Here is a 12286-nt window from a genome sequence, read left to right as displayed (position 1 = left end):
ACCTCTTTTACCCCAAAAATTTGCATAGGCATTGTTTTCGATTTTCATGTCCCAGGAGAAATTGCAAAGAATGATTATGCAGTATTTTGGGGGTAAAAGAGGTGCATTATGGGATTTGTGCAGGTAGTGAATTATTATCATTATTATTATTGTATTTATTCTATATTGCCACCGAAAAGCCACACCAGGGTACTGTTATTAATAAAGTTCATTGCTTATTATTAAATTTTCGACCTCAAATATTGCGTTTCTAGCTTTCTCATTGGTTTACTCAGTTTCGGTTATCAGTCCATATTCCGTATGACTTAATAGGAAAACTGATTGGGTGAAGTGTTGCCAAGCTTGAAACTGATTGGCCTTAATTGTCCAAGCGTTCAGAATTAAATGAAAATTTAATAAAACAAGTATTCCGTTCGCACTTGTTACGTGGGATGCCTGTGGCAGACCACATTAAGGGTGCGTTCGATTGACCATATTCCGGAATAGGAATACATGGAATAGAAGTTAGAAATCCTTCGTTTTTACGGAGATTCACATGAAACTTGTCAAACACTTACTAAAATGCTATTTCAAGCATATCTTTATCATCCTTGGTGCTTCAAAACACCAGACATAGCGTTTTAAGTCATCACTTCACGTATTCTTATTCCGGAATAGGGTCACTCAAACGCGCCCTTAGAATTGCTGGAGGAGGCGTGTAATAGTTTCTCCTGAAAACCCTTTCGAGCCTCCTTAAATCATAAGCTGACGCGAGCAGCTTTAGCATTGGGTGTGTGGCTTTACACGCGCGCGCTCAGCTAAAAATCAAATGTCGTCAGATATGAAAATTAGCCACGTGCTTATCACGAAGCTCTTGGCTTGACACTGTCATGTGGGATTGCGTGAAAGGTACTCGGAAAAACTCACACGGACTTCCCAACCCGCGTACTACTTCCCTTCTTCGAATATTACCGCCTTCTCATTCTGAATTCGCAGAAGAAAGCATCCTTTATTTTGGTGCGGAGCAAAATTTGCAAAAATTTGAAACTGCGAACGGAAGTGACAAAAATTGGAAAAAGTTTTGGGTTGCATTAATTTACGTAAGATCATTTCAAAATTCTAATTTAAGCAATCGATCGGATTTCACCATTCGCGCATTTTACTCTGTTGTAGTCATGACCCCAAATCAAGCCTTTAGAGTCGCTATTGCGGTCTTGCTCCCTCAAATCACTGCGTTCCCAGACTGAATTCGCAGAAAAAAGTATCCCTGAAGTGATCTTAGTTTGCTCTAAGAGCTTGATAGCTCGATCCTTTGAAATCCATTTTGTCGGTCAAGCGCGATAGAACAGCAATGAAGGCGAGAGCTGCTTGTCGTCTAAATTATAGAATACAGGAACTTGTTAGATACAGCGGCTCGGCGGCTCCCCAGCCAAGACTAAACGGATCGATTGTATCATGATCTGCTGCTGGATGGCTCGTCACTGACGAGTCATGTCAGATACAGTGGCTCGACGGATCGTCGAGCCGGATGAGTGTATGAAGCTCGATGACTCGTCAGTTACGGGTCATGTTAGATTGATAGAGTGGCTCGGTAGTTCGCCAGTCTAGAAAGGAAAGGGGCAAAAAAGGAAAGGAAAAAAAGTAACTTTATTTAAGTGTCAAGTCGTTCTAGCGCTGGAGCACTAATTGGGGACACTGTAAACTGAAATGAACAATGCACGCAAATCAAGTCAAATGCTGGTTTTTGAGGAGAGGGGAAAACCGGAGTACCCGGAGAAAACTTCTCGGTGCAGAGTGGAAAACCAACAAACTCAACCCACGTATGAAGCCGGGTCTGGGAATCGAATCCGGGCCACTTTGGACTGTATGCGAATCTAGGGCTCGTCACGAGTCAAATTGAAGAGAACGTTACCCAGAGGCCTAAGCGGTCATTTTAGTGGTTAGCCCTGAGCACTCTTTAAAATTATAGCTTTCAGTTTATGGTTCTGTTAACTACACTTTTTAAGAGATCGTGTGAAGAATATAGCCTACTGATCGTTTCAGTAATTACGCTTAAGCACTCTTTTAAAATTTTAGCTTTCATTTTACGGTTCGGTTAACTACACTTTTCACGAGATCGTGTGAAGAATAGCAGCGCATTTCCTCCACAATTTCCTAGAGCGCGTTTTAAAAGTCCCATTCATGTGCTGCATCTAATTCGGGAAGTAAATGTAGGCATGTAACGTTCGGCGTCTAAAACAATTAATTCTACTTCTGCCGCATCTTTACTGAGCCAGTCGAATATTCGACAGAAGTTCGAGAGTTGTTCTATACGTCTAACTTCACATCTGCCCAATCTAATTCATGAATTATGTTTTACCCACATTTCTGAATTCTAAATGCCATCAAAACAAGGTCAAGAGGTATAAATGCGACTCTATTAAATTCGACATCTAAAATGAATTGTTGAATTTAATTATTTGGGTCTACCCAGATACGAATTAGATTTGGTACATGTGTAAAATCCTTGGTCGAAACTGAACGTGCTCAGAACTGGGAATAAACAGAGAATACGGGACGGGTCCAGCGGGGAACACGAGTCAACAAGACCGTCGATTGATGGGAAAACATCCCTAGGCTGGCTGACGTATGATTTTTGATCCAACATGTTACCCGTCGACTTTTTCTTGTAAGGAATAATTAAGTGGAAGAGACGTTCGTTGAACAGTTCAAAGTATTTTGTGGGGATTCAGCTCTTCTTGGTAGTTTAATCCTTCGACGGAACAAGTAAGTACTATCATTTCGTCATTTTTGAAACTGCAAAACGCCAGAAACGGTAATGTAATTTATTTCGTCATCAATTCTTAATGAACGCCCTCTCTTTGCCAGCTCGACCGTGGGTCACTTATTTTAAATAAAGAAAGTAATTAATTATCTTGCTAAGTTTAAAGTTGTTTGCTACGTGGGTCACTTATATCTTGCTAAGTTTTAATTACAGATGTTTGCTATTTTTTTCTGAAACGCCGGGACGTCATTTCTGGATTTCAACAACAAATAATTTGAACTCATTGCATAAAAGCTCAGTTCTGTGTGTTGCTAGTTATCACTAAATGTGCATGAAAAAATTCGTCGCGATTAAAGGAAACTTCAGAGAAAACATTTATCTTTTATTTTACAGGCGCAATTTCTGACGCTAAAACGAGGCGACTAATTGCGCAATTGAACTTATTGCTTGCCACACTCATTATCAGCAGCTGTGGACGACGCCCTATGTAAAAACAGTGATAAACGTAAACATTTAACACGCTATATAATTCTACAAACATACACCCTTTTTAACTCTTGTTTCTTATGTAAGCGTTACCTAACTAACAAACATCATTCCGGCGACAATTGACTGAAATGGATAAAGTTTATTAACGAAGGTTCTTCGAAAATTTGTCAAGATAACAAACTGGGTCTTCCGAGGAAGTTATAATGAATCTAAATTCCTAACGCTGCTTAGCTATAACTACCGAATTTCAGTGCTCTACTGTAACCCCACGGCTTACCACAGCTAGCTGTTCCTAAGACTGTTAATACAAATGCCGTGTCACGATAAGACTGCTTACAAACGCCGTGTATATGACTGCTTATAAATGCCGTCTGTAAGACTGCTTACAAAGGCCGTGTGTAAGCCGGCTTACAAATGCCGTCTGTAAGACTGCTTAAAAACGCCGTGTTTAAGACTGCTTACAAACGCCGTGTATATGACTGCTTACAAACGCCGTTTGTAAGACTGCTTACAAACGCCGTGTTTAAGACGTCTGCTTACAAAAGCCGTGTGTAAGACGGCTTGCAAACTCCGTTCGTAAGACTGCTTACAAACGTCGTCTGTATACATAAGACTCGGCTTACAAAGGCCGTGTGTAAGACGGCTTATAAGCCGTGTTTAAGGCTGCTTACAAACGCCGTGTGTAAGACGGCTTACAAACGCCGTCTGCAAGACTCGGCTTACAAAGGCCGTGTTTAAGACGGCTTATAAACGCCGTGTTTAAGACTGCTTACAAACGCCGTGTGTAAGACGGCTTACACACGGGGTCTGTAAGACTCGGCTTATAAAGGCCGTCTGTAAGACTGCTTACAAACGCCGTGTTTTAGACTGCTTACAAACGCCGTCTGTAAGACTGCTTACAAACGCCGTGTGTTAGACTGCTTACAAAGGCCGTGTGTAAGACTGCTTACATTTTTCATGCGAGACTCCAGCAGTTTGTAACTTGAGTCTCTAAGCCGCGGTGCGTGACTATTGTCGATAGTTTCTGTTGTCTCTGCTTTCACGCAAGAGTCCATAGTCGGATTGATATATGCAGGGGTTTCAATAGAAGCCGGTTACCTACCGGCGGTATACCGCCGCCTGCTTTGCCTCTCACCGCCGGCTAGTTTATTTTGATTTTCAATAAAAATTCTATCATAAACTTGTCAAACTGCCGCCTTCAATGGGCTATCATAGACGGCTATTTCAGAAGTTATTGAAACCCCTGATATATGTCGTCTATGACCCCTTGTAATACTAGCGTCGCTACAAATGCCGTCAAATAGCAAAAACGCTATATATTCCATGTATGCGTACATAGGGTGCAAAGTAGAGGGATAACTTGTTGTTTTCGGCCAATTCAAAAGTGGCCTAGTGCGAGCGCTGAGATTTGAGGTACGCGTATAGGCTACAGCTGTGTGGCATTTTCCTCGTACAGACTATTTACAAAAGTGCGCAGTTTTAAAAGATTTAATAAAAGGCTTGTTACTGCGCTTCACAGGGGCTGTAGGAGCCGAGTGCTTGCTGTGGACTGTATATCTTGTTCACAAGAGCAATTCGTTTTTTTTAAACCTTCACTTTTAATATTATTATTATTATCTTTTTACAATCTTTGTTGCAACTTGACAAGAAAAACATCAATCAGATTAATCGGAAAGAAAAACGTGAATTCATCTATTATGCCTGACTATTTAATTACATCCATTCTTCAAGCTATAGACAGCGAAAACGGTGCTTTACCCTTAAGACGAAAGCCTTGAATTACAGCAACGTTGTTTTGTTTTTCCCTGTCTTATTTCTTTTTCAAATGCTACGTAAGTGCCAAAAGTTAAGTTTTTGTTCGAGCCATGGGTGGCACGTTACATATGATATTCCATTTGCTTGTTACTAGCCCAGTAGCCGGATGAATGTACCTTGTAAGATAAAAATAGCCTGTGTAATTGGTGGTATTGTAGGCGAGAGAGGCAAACTAATGAGCGGTCAACGGGGAGGGGAGCTTTGATGTATCTCACAGCGCCCCTCCTCATTCTCCGTGATGCATATGTCTATCACGCCAACAATACCGCCAACTACGCAGGCAAAGAGAATAATTGAATGTTCAAGTTTAGAGGCAATTTAACGTTTTGTCAATAGCTTATTCACGAAGGTGTTTTCATGTGGATATAATAAAAAAAACAACTAAATTTTTGATGTGGGGATGGAACCTTGCTCTGCGTTGGAACATCTTGGCGAGTTGTTGTCTTCAGGAATGTGTAATGTTACCTGCAAAATACAACACAAATAATGGAAGGTACATGATGAGAGGGTGGCCCTCGGTAAGAGCTACGGGATAAAGTGTTGCCTTACCAAAAGTATTTCTAACGGTTCAAACTCTGCAATATTACAGGGGACTGTTTCATTATTTACTGTTTCAGTACTGCTAGACATGGTTACCCTGTCACAATCCAAATTTCCATAAGCTTGAGCCTTTTCATACCATTGAAAAGCATCATGAAATACTCATTGAAAAATTTGGAACTCCTCAGAGAGACTGAGAGCAATACGACTTTTTATCCAATTTTCTTTAAGTTATCATAGCATTTACGGCAGGTACTTACAGTTCCACTGTCATTGCCCTGGCCATCATCACCACCACAATGACCATGATCCGTGCGTTAGCGTTTGCCCTCATTTTCTCTCTACGTAAAAAACGAGACCTATATATTACGAAGGTTTTTGGCAGGAAGTAGTACACAGAGGAACCGATTGTCTACATAGAGATGCATTAGGCTAGGGCTGAGCCTGAAAATATTTTAAATGCAGAGGAAAATTTGTACCTGACATTTTTCCTGGAACCTGCGTCTTTTTTGTCGCACCTAAGAGAAAGCGCAACGATTTGCATGATATATTTCAGGAAAGGTAATACGAAAGTCCATTAAAGTATCTAACACAAATTTAATGTAAATAAATTTGAAGGAATAGTTCCTCATGATGTTTTTCACATTGCACATAACAACGGTTAGTTTTTTAGCGTTCGGACTAGCGTGAAATGGGCAGGGCTTCTTCTCTATAGGATCTTCCCGCTTTCGTCATGATGTACGTGGATACAATTCTTGCATTATATGGCAACAGGAAAAACATACATATTAGGTAATTATTGGAAATTATGGAGTGGGTTGAGTTGCAAACAACGAACAAAATGGTTAATGACAAAACTGGTAAATAGCATTACCTCTTCCGTATCAACCACCGTTTCCTCCAAACATTCGCATAGTGTTGTTGTCTATTAAAGAAAAAATACATTGTCCAGATTCTTTCCAATGAGATTCGCAGCTTTGGTTTTCGTCAAGTAGACCAGAAAGATAATATTAAATCACCACGGCTTCAAGCCTTGTTATTTACCTCCTCTGAAGTTGCCGCTTCAAATGTACTTTCCGTTCTTTGAGGCTAAAAGTGAACGGAAATGTTACTTACCATCAAGCTGATATCAGACAAGAAATTACAGCGGATCCAGAGGAGAGAGTACAGGCAACTTCAGCAGAAACTGTTCGACGCCTGGGAGCAGTACCAGACCGGCAACAAGAACGCTGCACGACTTCTCAGCTGATGCTCCCATCTGAATGGACCTGCTCGTAGCCAGTAAAACCATACATTGAGTTTATTAGAATAGACAATATTCGTATTCTCGGTATTGGACTGGAACTAGCTTGGAGGCTAATTTGGGGGCTAATCTGGGGTAATCTTTTCGAATGCAAATACTTTCTGATATATTCCCCCGCATTAGGCTCCATTGCAAGCTAGTTCCAGTCCAATACCGAGAATACGAATATTGTCTATTAATCGCGAATGATCTGTTTTAAGGGGCGGGAGTCACGCGGACAACCCAAACGTCCCCACATGTAATAGGTAAAACTTAATATATGTAAGCAATAAATAAGTTTATACGTAAAAGTGACTGATTAACGAATTTACTCTAAAATGTCGCGAAATGAACCCGGACTAGGACTACAATTATAGATTAGCAGCGTATGTCACTTAGAATTAAAAAAAGTTGACCGAACGATGTTGACCGAACAATGTCGCATTAGGTTCAATGGCTTAAGAGCAAATGCACTTAACCTCTACACTACCGAAACATCGACTTCAATTTGGCAATTTTAAAGCTAATCCTAATCAGGCTCAGGGGTTGCCTTTTCCTTCGCTGTTGACCGGAATGTTTCGAAGAAGAACGCAAATCTATAAGTTCCTTCGGCCATTTTCTTCGGAACAGAGATATCGTGAAGCCTGGGGCGAGTTCACAAACCAGCGGGAGAATGATCCGAACAAAATGGCGGAGGGAAGGAAAGAAAATACAAATAGAACTTACTTATTATCAATCTTTTTTCGAAGCATTCCGGTCCACGGCAAAGGAAGGGCCAATGTGTGATTAATAGACTTTGCGCCCGAACCTAAGCCTTAGTCTGTTAAATTTGCGGAGTGTAGCGGTTGAGATTTCGCCAACACGAGTGGCACGCGTGGTCTATCCACACGACCGGTTAGTCAAATCTTTCGTTTTTATTTACGTTCATTTGTATGTTGTTTCAAGGTGGTCAACAGTTTTACAAAATGATAGTCATAGTGTGGAGTTTAAGACGTAGGCGAACTGACATATTGGACGTAGGCGAACAGACAGTAGGCGAAACGACCCGTAGGCGAAACGACCGTAAACCCTTATGAAAGAAGCCACTCTGTACCCACCGTAAAAGTTCTGCTGCTTCTTTTGTGGGTCTGTATCGTATTATACAGTCAGGCACAGAATCAAAGTGACTCTGCAGTCGTACCTATGAAATATCAAACATTTAGGAAAACATCGTGAATCGGTTTCTAATTCAGAATCCATAAGCATGTCCATCCTCTTAATTGAGACATACACCTGTACCTGTAAAGGTGGCAAGCAGAGAACATCCAGCTGTTGAACAATTTGGTTTACATTAAAAAGCTGCTCAAAACTTCTTACATCATAGGCAGCTCCACTCCCACAATCTGTGTTTAGAAATTAGGATTGTGGTATAATTACATAACAGTATTGTATTCAAACTTCACATCAACAACCATAGAGGCCAGCCTAGATACAATTAGACCGTGGTTACTGGTATCTGGACCTTTTGAGAAACCTGAAAAACAAGGATTTATTGCACTGTAGTTTCTTTTTTTCAGTTACTAGTATCTTTCTTGGAACAAAGTGGCTGCAGAAGGTCATTACCGGTAAGTTATTTCGGAAAACAAGGTAAACCGGTAAACTGCTCACAACTTACCAAGTTCTGCACCACAGAGTAGATTTGGTTCATCTCTTATATCTCCAACTTTACCATAAAGGAAGAAAAATAAATTATTTGAAATTACATGTATAACCATGATTTACTTGCATACTGAATTTTGCAAAATTCAATAATAACAATGGTGAATTAGTGATATCTTGGGTAAAAAAAAATCCACATTTTGTAACAGCTACCGGTACTTCAAATTCGAAAAGGTAGTTGTCTTTACCCTCAACTGACACTGGTTGAGAGGGGGAAGGGGGGGGGGGGGGGGTTCATAGCATTGTTTTTACGAGACATCTGGTTTGTCTCTTCTACTGGGCAAACCTGCCCAGAGGGAAGGAGCACGAACAGGACTCGAGGTCCTATGCGAGGTGCTCCACCCTACCCTATCCAGACCAGAAAGACCAGACCACAACACCGGGAACTACATGCCCTACTCTTTACGACAAGTGTGCGGGTTCTTTTACGTCCCACACTGGACTGTGAACATTGAAGGGTTGTGAGACGGGACCTCCGGCTTATCGTCCTTATCCGAGAAGACTAGAGAGTCTAACCATTTGCAGATGAAATTACAAAGGCAGCACTTTCTCCTCAGTTATTTAAAAACACTGAGTGTTGGTACGGCCAGAGTGGAACTCACGACCTCCCGCGTGACAGCCCGGTGCTCAACCAACTGAGCCACCGGTAAATTACCGATGCTACATGGGTGGTTCTCACCTTCTCTGGCATTTTCTTCCCAAGATGTTAATTCAGTGCTTGATCTAATCGTAGTGGGCACTTTTACAATGTTTTCTAATGGATTGAGCAGATGAATGTCATTACGTCTCAGGCAGATACAGAAGGCAACATCCACTACGATCAAGGATAATAAGATGAAGATGATCTCTAAAACTACACGAAAATTACTACACGAAAATTAAATATTGACAGTACACAATGGTAAACACAAAACACAGAAATTCTAGTTCAAACTCTTATCCCTATACTGTTTGACTTCAGAAAAGAAAAGTGCCACTCACCATATATTCTCCTTGTCAACCCATTGGCAGTCTGGCTATTGGTGTCTAAAAAACAAAGAAACAAAGCACATTGTATGAGTTACTGTCACAATCAGGCAATGAAGAGGTTAATACCTAAAGGTAAAACAACTTACTCCGAAAAAATAATAACAAGGTCGTACAATATCATCTTTCATCAGAATGGATAATTTGCTATATGTCTAATAATCACCTTGGCCCGGTTGCTCAAAGCTGATTAACTTAATCCAGGATTATCGTATACCTTTTGTTTCATGTTTTCAACTTTTGGGTAACAGTTTCTTTTGCTTATTTGTGTTTCTCAAAATTGATTTCCTCTAATGTTAATTTTTGCCGAATATAAGCGTTGAACAGCATTTGGGAGTAAAGAAAAAAAAAACCTTGGTTAATTTTTAATCTGGGATTATCGTTAATCTGCTTTTGAACAACCAGGCCTGGGAGCACTAGATGCAGTACTTATTCAGCGGCCGCACTTATTTGAGAGTACCCATCACACTACAACCTTAAAAAAGTCACATGGAATAAGGGAAAGGGAAAGGGCCTTTAAATACCTGGATAATGCTGATTTGGTCTTGGAGTGGAGTGAAGAGGAAGCAGCAAGTCATCATCTTCATCACTGACGTAAACTAGGTAGTCAAGTTATTGTTTTACCCATTAAAAGCCCCCTAACGGATAATGGGAGCAGGGCTAGCACAGTGGTGAGAACACTCGCCCTCCACCAATGTGGCTTGAGGTCGATTCCAGCATTCGATGCCACATGTGGGTTTAGTTTGCTGGTTATCTACTCCCTTCCAACAGGTTTTTTTCCTGGGTACTCCAGTTTTCCCATTTGATTTCATTTTTTTTTTCTGATTTTACTTGATTTGCAGTCTCTCCAAATAGTAGAGCACTTGTGCTCAGCTGTAAATACCCTTGAGACTTGAATAAAGTGATTATTATTATTATTATTATTATTATTATTATTATTATCAGAAATATTATTAAAGTAATTTAATGTACCTGTAGAGATAGTCCCTTGTATATTTGCTATAGTACCTGCTACAAGAAAAATAACTTCATTATTTAAAAAACAAAGTCAAACCATGCCAGTATTAATAGTGAAAGGTACAGAGACAGTATCAGTCCAATAAACATTAAAATATGGTTAAATACGTGTAAGACATAAATAAAAATGATGTAGTGCCAGGTTTTACAGTTTACACAAGTTATGGATACGTCACGTTGGACAGTCTAGGTCCAGATTTACATGTTATTCATCCTGGCTATTACCAAATAAATTTTGCTTGGCTAAGTATATTTTTGGGGTATAAAAATGAGAAATTTCTTCGAGCAGGTTCTGAAACCGCTAGGTTCTTACACACGGGTTTTTACTGTATATGAAATACCTATATGTTCACCACCTTGATCTCTATTTCCATGGCTACTAATCCCATGTAATTGGTTCCCTTGCTCTTCCACTTGATCTGCCACTAGATGTAAACGATTTAGCAATTAACAAAGTAGATACATTTTCAACAGTTTAAATAAATAAGTAGATCCACCTTGATCTCGATTTCCTAAAGTAATCCCTTGCGAGTCAGTTCCTTCTTCCGATTGATCTGCCAAACAACAACAACAGATGCATTGGATAAGTCTTGTATAAAGTGAAAAGAATATTACCTGAAAGACTCATTCGAGAATTTAAAAATAATCGCATACGATAACACGCGATATCCCGCCAGCGTCGGCTGCAACCAGCCGACCATGTTTTAGCTACAGTGCTTCAATAGCGCCCAGCTAGCCTACCCTGCAAGCAGGGTAAGCAACAATCTTGGACAAATTAAATGGAACATTGAGACCACCCCTCCCCTCAAAATCAGTGGTGGGAAAATGGCGCGTTTTAGCCTTCACGTACCTTCATCCTTGATTTGGGGGAGAGGGGGCATTTCTGTTCCATTTTATTTTGTCCAAGATTGCAATCTTGGACAAATTAAATGGAACATTGAGACCACCCCTCCCCTCAAAATCAGTGATGAGAAAATGGCGCGTTTTGACCTTCACGTACCTTCATCCTTGATTTGGGGGAGAGGGGGCATTTCTGTTCCATTTTATTGTGTCCAATATTGCAATCTTGGACAAATTAAATGGAACATTGAGACCACCCCTCCCCTCAAAATCAGTGATGGGAAAATGGCGCGTTTTGGCCTTCACGCACCTTCATCCTTGATTTGGGGGAGAGGGGGCATTTCTGTTCCATTTTATTTTGTCCAAGATTGTCTAAGAGCACCTGCTTGGCGTTACCAGTAGTATATGGGGTAATCACGACACGAAATCTGCTCTCGTTCGCTCAAAAGTTACATCATCCGAGAGCACATCTCCCATTCAAAAAATAAACTGAGCAAGGCGACACTGAAAAAAAACTAAATGCAAGTGGCATTTCACGTTAACATAAATTGCAAACAAAAAAGGGAATAAAACTATTGGAAAAAAAAAAAACAAAAACAAAAAAAAACAAAAAGAAAGAAATCGCATGTAAGGAGGATTCGAACCTTCTACCACAGATTATCAACCCCATCCAACTATCCAACCTATACCCACATTCTACGCCTTAGACTTTGCATCCGTGCGCTAACCATACCGATAGGTAAACTTGTTGAATTTTTAAGAACTGCATTTGCGCTCCCTTAAATTTGTTGGCGATATTTACCTGATCTGTCTTCTAATTTTTCCACGCTGAAAAG

General features: G+C 40.4%; 1 long non-coding RNA gene across 1 annotated transcript; it reads right to left on the bottom strand.

Moving 5' to 3' along the window:
- Nucleotides 1-10943: 10943 nt before the first annotated feature.
- On the bottom strand, nt 10944-11334 carry LOC138051864 (uncharacterized). Its single transcript, XR_011132932.1, has 3 exons — nt 11265-11334; nt 11108-11164; nt 10944-11035 (listed from the first exon to the last, which is right to left on the bottom strand). It is a non-coding gene; the product is annotated as an uncharacterized lncRNA (long non-coding RNA).
- Nucleotides 11335-12286: the final 952 nt, after the last annotated feature.

The sequence above is a fragment of the Montipora capricornis genome, chromosome 6 (assembly GCF_036669925.1).
Source record: "Montipora capricornis isolate CH-2021 chromosome 6, ASM3666992v2, whole genome shotgun sequence".
Lineage (NCBI taxonomy): Eukaryota > Metazoa > Cnidaria > Anthozoa > Scleractinia > Acroporidae > Montipora > Montipora capricornis.
The sequence above is the reverse complement of the archived record's forward strand: the minus strand, read 5'-3'. Positions and strand labels throughout refer to the sequence as shown.